The sequence below is a fragment of the Struthio camelus genome, chromosome W (assembly GCF_040807025.1).
Source record: "Struthio camelus isolate bStrCam1 chromosome W, bStrCam1.hap1, whole genome shotgun sequence".
NCBI classification, from domain to species: Eukaryota; Metazoa; Chordata; class Aves; order Struthioniformes; family Struthionidae; genus Struthio; species Struthio camelus.
This window is the reverse complement of record NC_090981.1, coordinates 56,794,687-56,811,623: the sequence shown is the minus strand read 5'-3', so window position 1 is coordinate 56,811,623 and position 16,937 is coordinate 56,794,687. Positions and strand designations below refer to the sequence as shown.

Here is a 16,937-nt window from a genome sequence, read left to right as displayed (position 1 = left end):
TTCAAAGAATTTTGTCCCTTGCAGTCATATGACTATAAATACGGTGAAAATCAGACACAGATTGCTCCTTCAGCAAAGATGTCAGACTACCTCCTACTGGAGCTGTATCTTTGGTGGAAATCTTGGGCCTCAGACAGGGATGGTCCGTAGGATGTGATGTATAAATTATTCCCATTCGAGCAGAGCTCTCCAAGCGTTGTTCTCAGGCAGAGCACTGCAAAGTTCCTCAGAGCCACAAGCTGGTGATAGATTTATGTATAAATGTTATTCTTCTAGGTCATTTCTGCAAGGTCTTTGGAGTGTTTGCTGGCTGCAGTGAGTAAAGGGGGGATGGTGAGAGCATGAAAGATAAGCGAATTTAGCAAGTGCATAGAGAGGAAACTGTACTTCCTCCATGCAATTCTCAGCACTGTTTCTAAGCTGTTTACTTCCTATTTTGATACCTAGAGCAACAAGAGGCAAGGTTTCCAAGCAGGCCTTCGATTGGCCTTGGACTCTGTTTATTTATCCATGCTTCCTATCAGGAAGCAATTGTGATAAAGTCTGGGACTTTGTTCTGGGAGGTTTTTCCATCCACAATGTTGGGAACACAGTACTCTATTCTTGTGCTGGTTTATGAATAAGGTCTCATGCTCTGTAATGATTTTGAGAGGCTTTTCGTGTGCTAAATCCTGAGCAACATATTTTACCACTGCCAGCAATGCACAGACAAATTCTAGCATTCAAATACCCCTTCCTTGGGGTCCAGCTCATGCTGGTGTTCCAGCTGACCTGAAAACTTTTCAGTCCTTCAGTAAAAAAAGTACTTTAGGCTCTTCCTCCTGACTCCTTTTCTCCCACTAGGCATGCAGCCTTTCCCTGTCTTTTCTTAGGCTGCAAGATCCTCCCCAGTCAAACCCAAAAGGAGGAGGAGAGCTTGGGCGCAGGCAGGCAAGAGCTGTTGGTAATTCTTCTTTCTAGGGGGCTGTCTATGCAGCTAGCTCTGCAACAGGACCCTAAGGTGACCAGTCCCCACACAGACTGGTAGTAAAATAAAAGCATAGGAACGAATACTCGGTAGTACAGAAATACACAGGACGTATCCTTCACAATGTCCTGCTGCAGTGCCTCAGTCAAGATGTGGAATGGCCATATTTAAGGGTAAGATGATACCTTTTATTTTCCATGTTCCATTCTTGGCTGTTTTGCCAGCAAGGTTGCCAAACTACATTAATGTCTTTGACTGGAAATGGACACAGTTAATGTATTCACTAATTCTTATCCCTTTCTCCTTTTCACTGGCACTAGTACTGTAGAGCAGGAAAAGTGGAAGAGAGAAAAAGTTTTAATGAAAGCCAAAGTTTTTTCCAAGCTTTCAACAAAGCCTTAAGGGAGTTGTGATGTTTGGAAGAAGTCTTCTTCTGATTCTTTTTGGTATCTTGGACAGTAGAGTCAAAACGTATTCTGGATTTATATGCTATCACCATGCTAGTTGTGCAGTCCTTGTTTTCTGGCTTCCCCTGTGTTTTGTAGCTCTCCCTCTCACCCACCAGTTCATAACAATAATTTTATATTTGCTTTGTATTTGTCTGTGTTTCGCTGCAATATAAGTATTTGTCTATTGCCTTTTCACAGTTCTGTTGCTGATGCCAGACCTATGCCTTTGTGGGTACAGTAATTCAGTTTCTGTCTTCATTTTTCGATCATCTACTCTAAAAATGGTTAATTGGGACAGGATTTAGCTATTCCTTCTGACTGTACAGCTCCAGGGGTACTTCAGACAGCAGGTGCTGTTGCAATTAGTTTCCTTTCTTTATATGCTTGTGTGCTATCCCTGCAGATCACACACAGCACATTCATTTCCATGGAAAGGTGCCCAGCCTTTTGAATATTTTTGACTCAGGTCACAATGCTGAAATATTACTAAGTTACTAGATTTTTACAGAATGTTTTTGTTTCTCTGCAAGAATTAGAAATTTTCACATCACCTTAAGGTAAGGAAAATGCATTTTGGAAGATATGGGCTAATAGGCTTCCTCTGCAGTTGATGGGTTGCCAGCATCTTTTGGCTCCGTGTGGAATGTGTGAGAAATGGTGTGACTTTTTGTTTGAATGGCTAGAAACTATAATGGTCTCCTGGGGTTTGATGAATGAACAGGAAAATGTCAGGGTAATTTTCATGAATATTATAAATTACATGTGGGAGGTCATCTAAAGAGTGTACGAATAACCAAAGGCGGGGAGAAAGGGGGCTTATGTATTCTTTTCTTTGCCAACTGTACTGAAGAAATGAAAGTTGGGTAGACCTGGAGCTTTGATTTATGGGTTCTGAAGAAGCAAAAAGAAAAAGAAGAACAGGTATGTATATTTATGAGCATTTGTTAGTTCATTTTGCAAACTAGGTGTCAGAATATTGTTTCAAAAGAAACACGGTATTTTCTTTAGAGAAAGCGGAAGGCAGCATTTAAAGGAGGATGTTATCCGAATGGACACACAGCCGATTTAAAACGCTGGTTTACATTAGTTGTATATCCTTGCCCTGGCGTTGCACCCACAGGGGTAACGGTGGGAGCGCCGAGAAGAGCAGGCCACAGCAGGCACAGCTTATCTGATGGCCGAGGTGAGAGCTACGTCTCTTAACGGGCGAGATTTTGTCAGACAATGGCCAGAAAAGCAGCTGCACAACACCTGATCCTACAAGCCAGGTCTGGACTAGACTAGGACACTCGCATGGAGTTTGTTTCCTGACAACTCTTTCTTCTCCAGCAGGTGTGTCAGGAAGGCTCACTTTGTCCCTTGTTGCACGCATGGGGCTGTGACTTACTGACCAAATTAGGAACACAAAGGCCTATGAGTCAGAGCGTATCTTTTGTTCGCCCGTCACGTTCTCAGATAATCTCAGGATTCTACTAAATAGTCCTATAACTTACTAGCTTACTATGCATTTTAATTGGTAACCACGTCCATCCAGATCCCTGGATGTGTTTCTAATTTAAAACTTTTTACAAACAATGGGTTCCCAACAAACCAAACTATTATTCCTGTGCCTCCTACTGACAAATGGCCACCCAACTGTTGAAAAAAACCAGAAAAACAGTATATTAAGCAAATACACTTTTCATTATTTTATTTTCCGTCTGCCAGACCAGGCTCTGGTGGAGCACAAAAGCATTGCATTTGAGCCAAGAGAAATGATGGAGAAAGGCAGGTCCTTTAACTTAAGGTTCAAGGCTCTGTAGAATTTTAAATAGTAACCGGCTCCTTTAACACATGGAAACGCAACTGGGCTTTCTCCACAGGAGCTCACACAGAGATAGCAGCTGGGATAACTGCAATAAAATCTGACAGATATGCTTGCAAGGAGACTACGACATTTTCCTCATATGCGTAAGATATTGAAGGGTTCAGTAATGAATGGAAGGACTGTTTATAACATTGTCCTAAAAGCTTCTGTTCTGATTTTTCTTTCCTTTTTTAGTACACTTTGACCAGCTCAGGATGCACAAGAAATAAAATGATTCAACTATTTTACAGGCTTCATTTAGAACCTGTGAGGAGTCAGTTCTTCCTTAGTCTTATTTAGACTAAACACTTAATAACAAGCCACGTAACATTCCTACTTGGGAATTTTAGCAAGGGAAGTTGGTTTACAATGTCCTGCTTACACCTTATAAAGACATATTTTAAATCTCATCAGGCGTGATGTACTGTACGTCATTTATTTATTTATTCTGTCTAAAACAAGTGCCTGAATATTTGTTTGTTTCTTACCTTTAACAAAACAAGCATTTCAACTCATTTCTCCATAAAAAAGAATTTACAACCCTTGCACCATTTTATATCTTCATAATTGGCTAAGACCATCTGAAAATTCAAAGCAGCTGAGAGAACACATTTGCAGCCAGAGGAACAGGAGAGATGAGACTGTGGTTCCTTTCTCAGGCATGCTGGATAACCACGATAATTAACTTAGTATTTTGCGAGGGTTTATTTAAGCCTTCAAACACCGGGGGGGGAATAACCGTCACCTGGAACGGGCGAGCATTTCACATCAAACCAGGAACGTCAGAACTGGAAATGGGGTGCCTTCGTCTTTCCTTTCTCGGTGCCAGAGGACGGGCTGTGGGTTTTGCCCAAGAGTCTCAGGGAGGACCTCCCCTTCCCACAGCGTCCTCCGCAGAGTCTCCGCTGCAGCGCGGCTTGGCTCTGCGCGCTGCCCGCTGGAAACCTGCCCCCCGAGCGGGAAAATCCCGAGGCAGCGGCATCCGGTGCCCTCTGCGCCGATGTCCCGCGTGCCAAAGCGGCATCCCTCTCGTCCGGCCCCTGCCTTCGTCAGGTTAACGCCTGCCAGATGCTCCACGGGAACGGCCTGTGCAAACTCCTACCCTGTTGTGGGAGGCGGACGATCAGCCCCGCTCCGCACAGGATAACATCGTGTACAATGCACGGCCATGTGGTAGGGTCTGTTGTGCGGGCGCTACAGAGTGCACACTCCCTGTACACATAGTTTCAAAAGTAAATATTTATATAAACATATTTTATATATTTTTTGAATATATCTTTACCTACTTCAATTTATAGAGAGAGTTTTAAAACTGTATAGGGAGTGACTTGGTACTCCATTTCGGAGTAGGGTTTGGGGCCCCCCATTTCCCACGGCTGGCCTTTCCCTGGAGGCCTGTCTCTCCCCAGCCCAGCTCAGCCCCATTAGCTCCTCCACAGGCACTGGAAAGCCCAGGGACCTTGGGAGAGAGGCTGCAGAAAACTTAATGCACGCTGAGGCCCTACAAAGCTTTCCGGGGCAAGGAGTGAAAAAGTGGTGGTGTGCTCCCCCAGGACTCCTTCCCGCCATGTCCTCCACCCCATGAAGCCCTGAGGACGGGCTGAGTAAAGACGGCAGGAATCATGCTGCAAAGACACTTAACTCCTTTTGGCAGACAAAAGTCATCAGTCTGGTGAACTCTGTAAGAGACAATGTACATGTAAGGCTATATACAGCATTTCATTGACCAATGCAAACAATAGTCCATGACTTGGCTGTTTTAGAGAAGAACTTTTCAGCCATAAAATTTGCTATTAGCTTCCCTTTTTTTTTAAGTGGACAGTAAATTATGAAGACATTAAGGCTGTGATAGTCTCTGTACTTGTAGTAGGTAATTTAAAGTTTCTATTTTAATGGCTTTTGAACCCCCTTACCAAGCCTTACTGTAAGTCACGGAGAAAGTCTAGGCATGGATAATATTTCAGTCAGCAGTAATAAAGTTTTTCAGAACTGCAGGTCAGACTGCAGCATCCTAGAGCTAAAGGGAATTTCATGGGTCGCTGAATCAAGGCTGCTGCTGTCAGAGATGATCAGGCAGCAGATGTTTAGTCCCAGACAGTCCTGCAGAACATCAACACCAGACGTCCTCCCACACCACACAGCGTCAAAAAAACCACTATAGCATGGTGAAGTCCCAACAGCAAAGGACCAAAAGATACAATTCCAGTGTGCTTTTGAGCTCGCTCATTTTTTCCACAGCAGAGCAGAAGTACATGAGCCTATGGCAGGGAATAAGAGAAATGTTCAGTAACAACTAGGACTCCGTATAAACAATGAAGGGGTGTAAAGAATGCATATGACTGGAATATATAACCCTGGAAGACTGAAAAATCCTAAAATGAAAATAAAATCCAACACAAATTCTGCAGGGAGTACATTCTTGGCATGCTCCTCTAGAGGGGAAGTAAGAAAAAGAAAGCCATTACGTGATGAGTAGGGTAGGTAGGTAAAGGAGAATGTAAATTTTGAAAATAAAAACAAAAACGTTTGAGGGATATGAGCTAAGAGATGTACACAAGAGCTACAGGAAAAAGGAAACATTCTAAGTCAAATAACTGTGGTTTCTCCTTCTTCTGGAGAATTGTACAGCATTCTTATGACTCCAAGTGGGCATGGCATCAAAAATGTTAATAGGACAGACTATGTTTTCAGCTTGTGTTTTATAGGCATTTAAGCATTTTCTTATTGGGACAATAGTGGCAAGAACAGGTTCATTGATGATTTGAAGCAATCTAGAGTTTACAATTTTATTATAGAAATGTTGGGTTAGAAAGTGGTCTGCTATAAAGGCATGAGGAACACACATTTGGCCTTTGCAAAGAGGATAAGGAGCAGCACAGTAGTAGACCTCCTCTCCTGTATATCACATGAAGCCAGGATGGTTGCAGTTCATCCAGTTTCTTTCCTGTGGCAATCTTTCTGAGCACGAACTGCACAGGCTGGTGGTTTGCCTGGTGCTAGTCAGCGGCAGAGACCAGAGGCACTGCCCCAGCAACCGTCTTCAGAGGACTCAGAAAGGCCAAAGTGCTTTGGCTTTGAATCCGTGTGCTTGAGGCACATCTCACACTTCTTTCAGACAATTTGGTTGCGTGAAACTTGTATTGTCCCTGGAATGGGATTCTCAGATTTCACAGGCACAGTGAGAACAGGGGTGAAGTGGTTGTGTGCCGCCATGGTCACCCAGCCTAGCGGCCAGCGCCTGCCCTCATGCTTGTGGGTAAAACCTTTGAGGCCTTCCCCCTTACCTCCTGGGCTAGATAGTGAGAGGAGTTTTGTGCTGCCTGAACTCCCATAGCTACCCAGAGGGTGAAAAACCAAGATGTACATTACCTTTATGAAACAAGGCAGCGTATTTGCTGTGTGCCAGCAAAATATTCTCTTCAGCACAAATAGTGCCAGATTTACAAAGGTGTTTAGGAGCTGCGGGTTGTAGATAAACACCTACTGGGATTTTCAACAGTGCTGGTGTAGGCCAGCTGCCCAAAACCCAGTTGGCTTCAATTCCCAGCTGCCTTTGTTATATGGGCCACAAGGCTTTTATAGATCCATACAAACAGTAGGAAAGAGTTCCCTGGATATATGTGCTGCAGTTCAAGTGCTAAGACCAATTCCTCATAGAAATCCCAGCTTTGAATTAGTGGACTTGTAAGAAAGGTTTTAACGCTATGCATATACGCAGGAAGAGCTTTCTGCATGCAGAAAGTAGGTGCCACTCTGCAGCCTGCTAATTACTGACTTTGTTTTCCCACAAGTTCGTACAAGAAATGCAAAAGGCAAACTAGAACCTGAAAAGAGGAACAGCTGGAAGGTATAGAAAGCAGCTACAAAAATATACCGGGAGTCAACGTTTAATCTGGATTGCAGGGAGAGAACCCCATGGAGGAGACCTAAGCAAGCAGCCAGATTGCAACTAGCTAAATTCTGAGACAATTTTCTTTTTACAGATAAATTTAGGGGTCTAAATTGGTTTTAAAAGGGTCAGATTCTGGTCCCGTTAATCCAAACAAATAACCCCTCATCCCTGTGTGTTGTCCCATGGAAGGCCTTTGGGAAGCAACTCTGGAGTCAAATGAGTTATGCAGTGTGAATGTGGGCATAAGGCTCTGCACCTCGGAAAGCCTATATCTGCGTGTACACAGCCAGCGCTGCCTGTTTATTTTTGTTCTTTCCCACTAAATAATGTTCCACCTCATGTCTTAGCAGAGAGACTTCCTTTAGTTTATTTTCCTTTTGTTTGGAGTTTGCTGTTATCATAGATTACCTCAATGGGTGAAAAAGTGAGTTTTTCTTTCAAAGGCTGTATTGGAAAGTTGTCTGTAGGAAGTACTACAGGCCTTGGTGTCCTGCCAGTTCAGCACTCTGAAGTGACTGCTTTCTCTTCGATGGGAAATCCTACTTCTTATTCCCAGAGGGTTGCTTTAACACTTAAACTTTTTTTTTTTTAATCTGAAAGTCTGAATTATATCCTTGTGGCTAGAAAAAAAGACATTTTACTAGGGAAGCAACTTGTTATGACCTTAGGTAAAATGCCAACTGCAATAAAAAGTGCTTTCAAGTGTCATTTATATCTGAAGCAAGATTTAAAGAGACACTAAAATATCAGGCTGTATTTGCCAAAATCTATACAGCCTTTTATTCTCAGAGATAATGAGGTAAAATGTAGCTTGTCTCTTTCAGACTAACAGCCTGACTTTTGTGGTCAATACACACTCAGTGAACTTATTTCAAGTAAGCATGATAAGCTCGGCCTCAAAAATCAGACCTGATTATACCCCAGAGGTTTTCCTAGTTTCCCTCCAATGCAGAAGCTGGATTGTGACCAGCAAGCTTCACAACAGCTTTCCTCCATATTTTCTAGGGAGTTCATAGTGTGCCCTCATTTCCAAGGCGGGTGGGTCAGAAGGAAACGGATGAAATCCAGGGGAGGTGTGGGAGTCCCAGAAGTGTGGCTACAGGGAACACATATTGATTCCCCACTGGCCTCATAGAGTCCACAGAAGAAAATAAGCACTGCGGCTTATTTGCTCCCTTTTTGCTGCAAATAGCCCTCTTTTTAGAGGGTGCTAGGGGGCCAGCTACTGCTACAGGGAGTCACTGGTGTTGCGCTGCAGGAGCAGATGCTGAGGAGGCTCATTTCCCCTTCCCTGGAAGCTGACAGTGAGCCTTGTTGCCTTAATCCATGGAAGTAACAGGCAAATCTCAACTCTCTGTTAGAACAATTGAAAATCTCTAAAATGTCTCTCCTAAGGTTTTCTTCCTGTAAATCACTCCAGGATCTCTTCTTGCAAAGCTTTATCCTGCTTTTCATTGCATAGTTCTCCTATCACTGCATGAATGGCGTGGATGTTTGATAACACAGAATTTGCCCTTTGATGCTTTATGTTCCGAACCTGAGCCTTAAAGCAGAAGAAGCAAGACAACTTTAAACCAGTGACCTTCCTTTTTTTAGAAGATTTCTGCTATTTATTGTATTCAATTGGACAAATGAAGAGGAGGCTAAGAAACCTGCACAGTAATAGTGCTATCTGCAGTCTAAACAAAACAAATGTCAAGCTACATTCAACTCCCTAGGAAAAAAACTATTGTTCTGCCATTCTGTTATCTGCCGCAGTTTTATGAAAGATGGTGAAGCTTTTGAATGATGCATAAACAAGCAGAGATGAGAGGAACGTACTTTTTACATTTTTTGGATCCCAGCTTTGCTACCTGTGGGCTCAGCAACAAGAACCAAAATAAATAGCAGTTCAAGTCCAGAAATACCAGAAATGGGGAAGAGGAAGGAAATACTGTTGTTCAATTATGTGTTTGTCCTTCTTCTCTAACACTCCTCACCCGCAAGCAGGAAGTTAGTTTTAGCTTGGAAGCAAGAAATCCTCAGGCGTAGTTCAAGGTCACGGCTGCATAATGAAACACCTCTTTCTCCACATACTCCTCAGCTCTGGAGTGCCTGTCTCCCGTTGGCCTTTCGAGACATTTATAAGGCTTTTCTCTGATTCCCTCTGACAGTTATTCATCCAAGACCCCAGCTGAATTCAGGGCCTGTTCTGTGTTTGACAATGGCTATTGTAGGCTGCACTGCACGCTTAGTTACATACTGGAGACTTTTTAACATCGGAGGAATTTTATAACTACCAGCCACTTGAACTCACGCAACATGCTTGGGAGTGGGTCTGCCTCTAATTAACTGACAGCCTTTTCCTTTTTCTCTTTCACACATAAAGCAATTTTTGTTACCTTTTCTCACACTGAGAGAGCACATGAGCAAAAGATCCTCCGGTTAGGACTGTGGATTTTTAGCCTGTTGTCCCCCACAATTTAAGAAAAAATCAAGACTTAAGGAGACTGGCACCCAGGCACCACCATGGAGTGTTACAGAGAGCTGAAATCAAATCAAAGTGTTTGAAAGTATGTTGAGGGAACAAGGAGTTGATCCTGACTGCAGCTAAACAAATTATTTGGTTTTGTGCTTAAAGAAAGCAGAATATACAATTCCTATAGTTTCGACCAGAAACCCTATTGGGCTCAGCTGTGTTTTCAGAACTCAGTCTTGTGAGGTGTGCTAAATAATCATGGCAAAATTGGTCATATTGCATCAAATTGCAGCTGATGAATATGTATATTTCATTATTAGAAGAAAAAAGTGGAAGGGCATGAAAAGAAGAGAGTCAAACTGCAGCGACAGAAAGAAACAGATTGTTGTAACAAACGCTAGTGAGAGTAGCAGCAAACGCTACAGATCAGGCAAGCCGGGTGATTTTGAAAGTGCTGTATAAAACTTTAACAAAGAAGTATTGAAACTAGAAAGAACAGGGCAGATGTGAAAAACCATAAGGCAGAGGATTTGGACATTCTTTATAGCTCTAATGTTTCCTCCTGCCATAGACAGATAACTTGAACTACTTTTGTCCTGCTGAATACAACAGGGCCAGGAGCTATTTGTTCTCTGGCCCTGAGAATCGCTTCATCCACGTGTCACTTGACCCTGTATCTCTCTGTTTCCCATGCAGTGTATGTTTTACACCTTGTAGTGTGAATTAAGAAAGGGTCATCATTTTCAGCTGATGCAAACGCAGTTTCATTTCTGCTATCATTGTTTAGCAAGGTGTTTCTTAATACGCAAAGAGAATAGTTTACTGAGCAATGTAAGAACTCTATGGACAAGTGCTGATACTTTTCAGTGTATGCATTTTCTCACTACTCTGGGCATGAAAATGCTGGGATGGGGGTGGGGAAAGGAAGTGCCTTCCTTTGCACGACCGCCATTCCCTGACTGGAACGTTCTCTGATAGCAAGAGGTGTTTCAGAGATGATATCAGATCACCACCGTTGGTTGGACTTCTTCATGATGCCAAAACAAACAAGGCTGAAAAACTGTTAAAACCAACAGGATCTTGCCTTAATATTGCAGACAAATGCTTGTCAAAAGGCCAAGTCTGATAGTGCCAGAGGTGAAATGTTCGCTTTAGTCACACAGCAAATGAGGCCGTGGAGGTCAAGAGAATTTCAGCTCTGAGGGACTCTGCAGGGTGAAGTGCAATGGTTCCTCCTGTCGAGACTATACTCAGAGGTGCTGATTGTTTTTTTGTGGTACTAGCCCACTGAGATGTGGACAACGATTGCAGAATGAAGGCAGATAAAACTTTGATGCAGTCACTGCCAAGTTGCCAGGAGATAAAACGCGAAAAGTGAGTGCTCCTCCCTGGCTCCTGGGTGAATGTCGGTGTGGACAGATTCTACCAGATTGTCAGAGCCAGACTGGCTTTTCATTAAGCATGAAAGCCCTTTTCTTTTGAAAGTATGAATGCCTTTAGTCTCCTATAAAGAAAAGTAATTGGCTAGTATAAAATTTAGTGAAACACGGCTTGGTTTATAGAAAAAATTGAATGCGGAGACTATAGGTCTCAGTCTGTTTTTAAGTGGCTATAGGGCATTATTAATGGTCTTCGGATAACTTTGTAGGTAAACAGCAGAATTTGCAGACTGCAGAGAGAGATATCAATGTATAATGAAATTATACAGATGCGTCAGCCCTCACATACTCTGTCAGATTTAACCTGATTTAAATTTTTCTTCTTCCTTCAGCACAGGTGCTAGAAAGAAGGAGTATAAATTACAGTTTTGAGAGATGTTGAGGGAGATCTCTGCACCCGCAGTGGTACAGTTGACTTGAACTCTAAATTGAAGATTCATTTCTTCATCTCCATAAAGCAATTTTATTTGCGTGCTCTTTCTTTCAGGAACTAGTTACTCTGAACAAGGTGCGTAAAACATATCCACACCTTTCCAGGAGCCTGGGAAAACCAAATAGCCAGATCTGAGCACTTAAAAAGGGCAACTTCTTCTGCACTAGCAAGCAATGAGTTAAACAAAGCAGTTTATTCTAATAGTGCTTTCCTGGGTTGGGACAGGGTAGGAGAAAGGGAACTATAAAAACAAATCCAACCGGTCAATCTTAGTGATTACTACACCCATAGTGTGGGCTTATGTCGATGTCTAGATGTGTCTGGGCATCATGTTTCGAGAGAGGCAGATACTCTGTGATTGAGACCCACGGGACTTGCTCAGGCCTTAGTTTGATTCTCCAAGGACAAGTAAAAGTTATTAATAATCTATCAACATTAAAGAAATAGCGAGGGCTCTATTCTCAACTCCTTGTCCCTGTTCAGATCACCCCAAACACGCAGTGCTGATTCAACACTGAATGCCTGCAAGGAAGATTTCGTTTTTGTCCACTGATTCAAAAACATCTTATAATAAGAGATTTGTACTGCTTGATACGGCTTATTCCCACTGCCAGAAAGAGTGTGGTGGATTCATACCATGAGAACAGCGATGTTTTTTGCAGGCACAAAAGTAAGTTTTGCAAAATTTGGTTGAAATGCAGTGTAGAAAAGTCCAGAGCTATATTTTGTACATAAGCAGACTAAAAAAAAGAGAAATTAACAGAATCTATATTGTAATAGACAGTTACTGTCAGTCAGTTTCAGAAATAGCAATAGCTATTATTTTGGAGTAGCAGAGGGAGTGTGCTCCCACTCCCTATTGTCACTTTAAAGACGAGCTGTCGGTATTAAATGAGGTTTTATTTAAAGGTATCTGTGTTGCAATTTCCATGAAGTTGGGGACAAATATGTTAAAAAAAAAAAAGTGCAGATAGAGTCTTGCTGTGATAGGGGACAGAAGGGCTGTACATATCAGCTACAACCCTATCATGTGATGTGGGATTTCAGGACACACTAAGTGTGTGGCAAGAGTGGGACTAATGGCTCCTTTGCTTCCTGTTAAATCCATGCATGAAGGACATTTTAGGGCTGAGATACATATATAAAGGAGGGACAAGACTTGCTTTATAGTGACTCCAAACACACAGAGATGCTGTCAGGCTTGTTGTATGGGTTAAAAGAGAGCAGCAGAAGAATGCATGCTGAAGGCAGAGGGAAGGTTGCTACTGCAGGTATAGGAATATCTGTAGGTCCTTTTACATGGGCTTCAGAGTAAAGCACACCCAAACCTGGGTTCTCAGTTACAGCCTGATGATATTCAGACCTGAGAAGTAGCAGAAAGAATCCAGTGATGTATGAGGTTTAACCACAGCCACTTTGGCAGAAGCTGAACATCAGCAACATCAAAACCTTCTGTCAGCATCCCTGTGGACCTGTGAATCCAGGGAGGGGCAGAGAAGGCCAAATGAAAACTTAGGATGATGCAGGATCTTGGGAACTGCCACTTCCCTGATCATTTCACAGAGGATAAGAAAAAGGGGCAGTCTGTCAGCTGCTTTGCGTGAGAGTTGAGGCTGGGTTGTAGCCACCACAGGCCACGAGAGCGCTGAGCCCCAATTCTTTGCCATTTGCTACTGTTTGCTGGTCCAGGCAGTGCAGGACACTTGAGAGATTAATTGGATTTGACAGATTTGTCAACAAATTTAGATTTTAGTAGTTGAAATCTTGTGTTATGGTTATGGAAAGGGAATAAGTAGGAACTGTGCCTTTGTGAAGTCCTGGTGAGTGCTGGCTGGAAGTGGGTGTTGTGCCATGCCAAGGTCACGCCAAGGGATGCTGATCAGAGGACTGCAATACCACAACAAGCAGGTCTTGGTGGGACTCTGTGGCTCTGGCTGGGCACAGCAGACCCTCACATCACTTTTCAAAACTTCAGAATTTTCAAATATTTGCATGATTTAAAATTGAATTTGGCTCAGTAAATCAACATGAACCTGGCTATTCTCACATTTCTTGTACCCACAAAGTTCTTGTTCTGCCATAGAACAGGAGATTTGAATCAAGGTTTCTAATTATTAACAAGTCCCTCACAGGAGCCAATACAAATGATTAGGTGAGATTATATGAACCCACTGGCTAGTATGACAAACAATCAGACCACAGAGAGTGAGATTGCTGTCTCACACAGAAAAGTGCAGGGAATGCTGACGTGATTGTGTGTTCCTAAAGTTATTCTGCAACTAGTGAGGCTGGTAAGCAAATATTATCTACTTTGGAAACTGTGCAAGACTGTATGGTTTTCCAAGCACTGTGAGCTGTCCTTCTATTGCTTGTCCCCAGCCAAAGAGGCAAGGATAAAACCCAGCTTTGGAATTCCCTGATCCTTAGGCTTTGATTAGCTGGGGGCATTTGTGAGAACCAAAGTGAAGGAGTGATTTGGTTTTGTCTGGGGATGAGATATACAATGACTTTCAGATGCTAACCTTTTATCCTTGAGAAAATTGACTGTATTCCAGTGTCATCAGATGCAGTCTTTCCTAGGCCATATCTTGCATAGCAAAATTTTTCATAGCTTCATGCTACCAGAAGTACATAGTATGAAGTGCATTATCTCTCCATCATTGCTGGCTCTGTCACAGTTTGTGTTTCTGTGGAGACTCCTCAGGACATTTTGATAATACAGATGACAGAACTGGCAGCTGTGGTGCCATTCATCTGTTTTGTAAACTCAAGCTGTTGCTCTGTATTTTCTATCAAGTCAGCTCTTGTGACAAGAGTACCTAGATGTCTGTTTCTTATGTATTTATCTCACGACTCCACTTCAATGTCACAGAACTTGCAAAAAAGACACATGAATGAATATTCATTTATATATCATTATGAATGGAAAAAGGTGCTTGTGTGAGGGTTTGGCTACAAATTTGGCTTTGAGTCTCTAGAAACATTGGGGCTGCCCATCTTCAGATCTTGGAGAAAGTATAATTTGCTTCTTGAAACTTATTCTGAAAGCCTCCGAAAACCAGCTATTTTGGAGGAGTGCAGACCCTTGCCAGAACTTCTAGTCACATCAGTAATCATGCACATACATCTGTTCTGGTTATGTCTACGTGATGTGGGAAGTGTCAGAAGGGAAATGGCTCCCTTCACGCTCCAGTGCATTTATGTGACAGCAGCTCACCTTCGTTCCATTTATTCATAATGAACATATTATTTTCCTAGTTCCTATTAAAAAAGGGAGAAAGTAAAGGCAATATAGTGATAAATTTTGCATTAAGGTGGATGAATTTTTGGATTTTTGTCGAAAGCTTTCTGTCTGTTCAAAGACACTTTACAAATGTGAATGGCAGATTTCCTCACTTGCCAGAAACAGTATTCTGGAGGCAAAAGTCAAGAATATTTTAAGCTTCCGTTTTTTCAACTATGTATTTATCTGATATAAAAGACACTGTATTTTGAAAAAAAAAAAAAAAGGGTTCAATTTTGTGTGCTGTTTCCCAACACGTCTATTGCGTATTTCTATTTCTAAAGCATATTATATGCCTGCTAGAAACCAGAATGTACCCTATAAACACAATCAGTTAGTTATTATGAAGAGTAGGTGCATTATCTGCTTAGAAAGGAGACTCAGTTAACCTTTGGCACAGCTTACCTTGTTTTGAGGATCTGTTTCTGCTCCCATGCAATTCAGTGGTAAAACTCCCACCCATTTCAGCAGTGTAGGACCAAACCCAGAGACAAGAGAGCAGCAAAAGCCTTTTACAAAACAATGGAAATACGATGCAGAGAAATATCTGGCACTCAGCTGGTCTCTCAGTGACTGGAACAAAAACATCAAATGAAAGCTTGATCTTTCAGGAAAAAAAAAGTATGTTTGGAAAAGGATGTATTCAGTGAAAGATATCACACTTAACAGGAGAAAGCTGTGCATTATGGAAGAAAAACTGTCTGCTGAGAGTTAGCAGGACACTGGCATCTGGGAAGCTGAACTTTGGCATGAGTCTGCAGTGCTCTGAACACTTCCTAGGAGACAGGGAGTGACTTCAGCTGCCACTTGAGCGGTCAGGAGCTGAATGCACTCAGCACCTTTTAGGCTGGAGTCCTTTGTGACTTTGGGAACATATCAAGTAGTGCATAGGAAGAAACATAGGAAGCTTGAGGAATGCAATGAGATTTGTTTCTTTCCTTCTCCTTTCCTTCTGTCCTTCTGTAAGAGAAAGGTTACTTAATCACAGTTGGTAAACAATCCAAGACAAAGAACTCAAATGTCCTCTAGGAAATCTGTTCTCTTCTCAGTGAAAAGCAGTTTTGGGAGTCTGGTTTCCTCAGACTTTCTAAATAACTTAGAGCAACCTAAACATTATGATTCTGGATGTGCTTTGCCTTCTACATTTTAGGAAGGGGAAAGGTGTTATTAGTGCAGACTATTAAAAACATAACAAAATGTGGGCTCCAGTTTAATTTGAGAATGGAAAGCAAATGGTATTGCAAACCTTCATGTTTATAGGAAAGAATGCTTTTCCTTTTCAGCCTTTTTCTTAAGTCTGAAATTTGTAAGAGGAAGTTCAAAGAGGTTATACACATTAGTGCCTACTTGGTTATTTTCCATACTTGAGGTCAGTAGATTTCAGCAGATTAATCTGGGTTCCCGAACAGCTGAAAAGTTTTGAAATCACCTTCCTGAGGTTTTGAATTGGGGTATTATAGTTTGCAAAGAAAAAAATCAGTTCTAGCATGCTTCCTGCGCCACCTGTTCACCAGGAAAGTGAGAATAGAGTGGTCTGTAGTCAAAATCATTTGCAGCGTCTTCTAAAGCACATCCAATTATGGCAACAATCTAAAACTCATCAGCCTTTTTGATAAGCAGCCTACCTTTCAGTAGCCTGGAGAAACTGCCTCCATCTACACTGCTGAGTAGAGTAGGAAGTGCTTTTGGGAGAAGCTGACTGACTTACTGTTTCAGGGAAATATTCAGCGTTTCTAAGCAAAAGGCCCACTTTAGTGAAACTTGATTTTTCCATAAAGAAAAACTGTTTGACTTGGGGTGGGCAGAAGGAAATGCGTTTCAAAACAGCCAGAATGAGAGTGTTTTTATTTAAAACTCTCCTGTACATTGGAATGTGAGTATTTGATTTTTGCGTAGTGTTTTCTCTCAAAAGCAGCAGTAATTAATGTGTTGTGATCCCAAAGCTATTCCCTCACAAAGGCCAGATTCAGGTAACTAGAATCTGTGAAATGCTCACCATTTGGGCTGAAATCTGCAATTTCAGTTCAGAAGTGAATCTGTATGTTTAAGTGAAGGGTTTTAATTTAATGTTTATAACAGTTTCTCTCGGTAAACAGACTTTCACAAAGATTTGCTGTTTGGAGTTAAAATGCAAATGTGACACAAATGGTCGGTGAAGAGAAAGGTGAGG

The 16,937-nt window shown here is 42.0% G+C and overlaps 1 long non-coding RNA gene across 1 annotated transcript in view; it reads left to right on the top strand.

Annotated features, from left to right (window-relative positions):
• The first annotated feature begins 556 nt into the window (after positions 1–556).
• Positions 557–16,937, top strand: part of LOC138064167 (uncharacterized) — an 86,365-nt gene continuing 69,984 nt past the window's right edge. Inside the window, exon 1 of the long non-coding RNA XR_011137464.1 lies at positions 557–1,140. This is a non-coding gene — a long non-coding RNA (uncharacterized lncRNA). The remainder of the gene's footprint in view (positions 1,141–16,937) is intronic.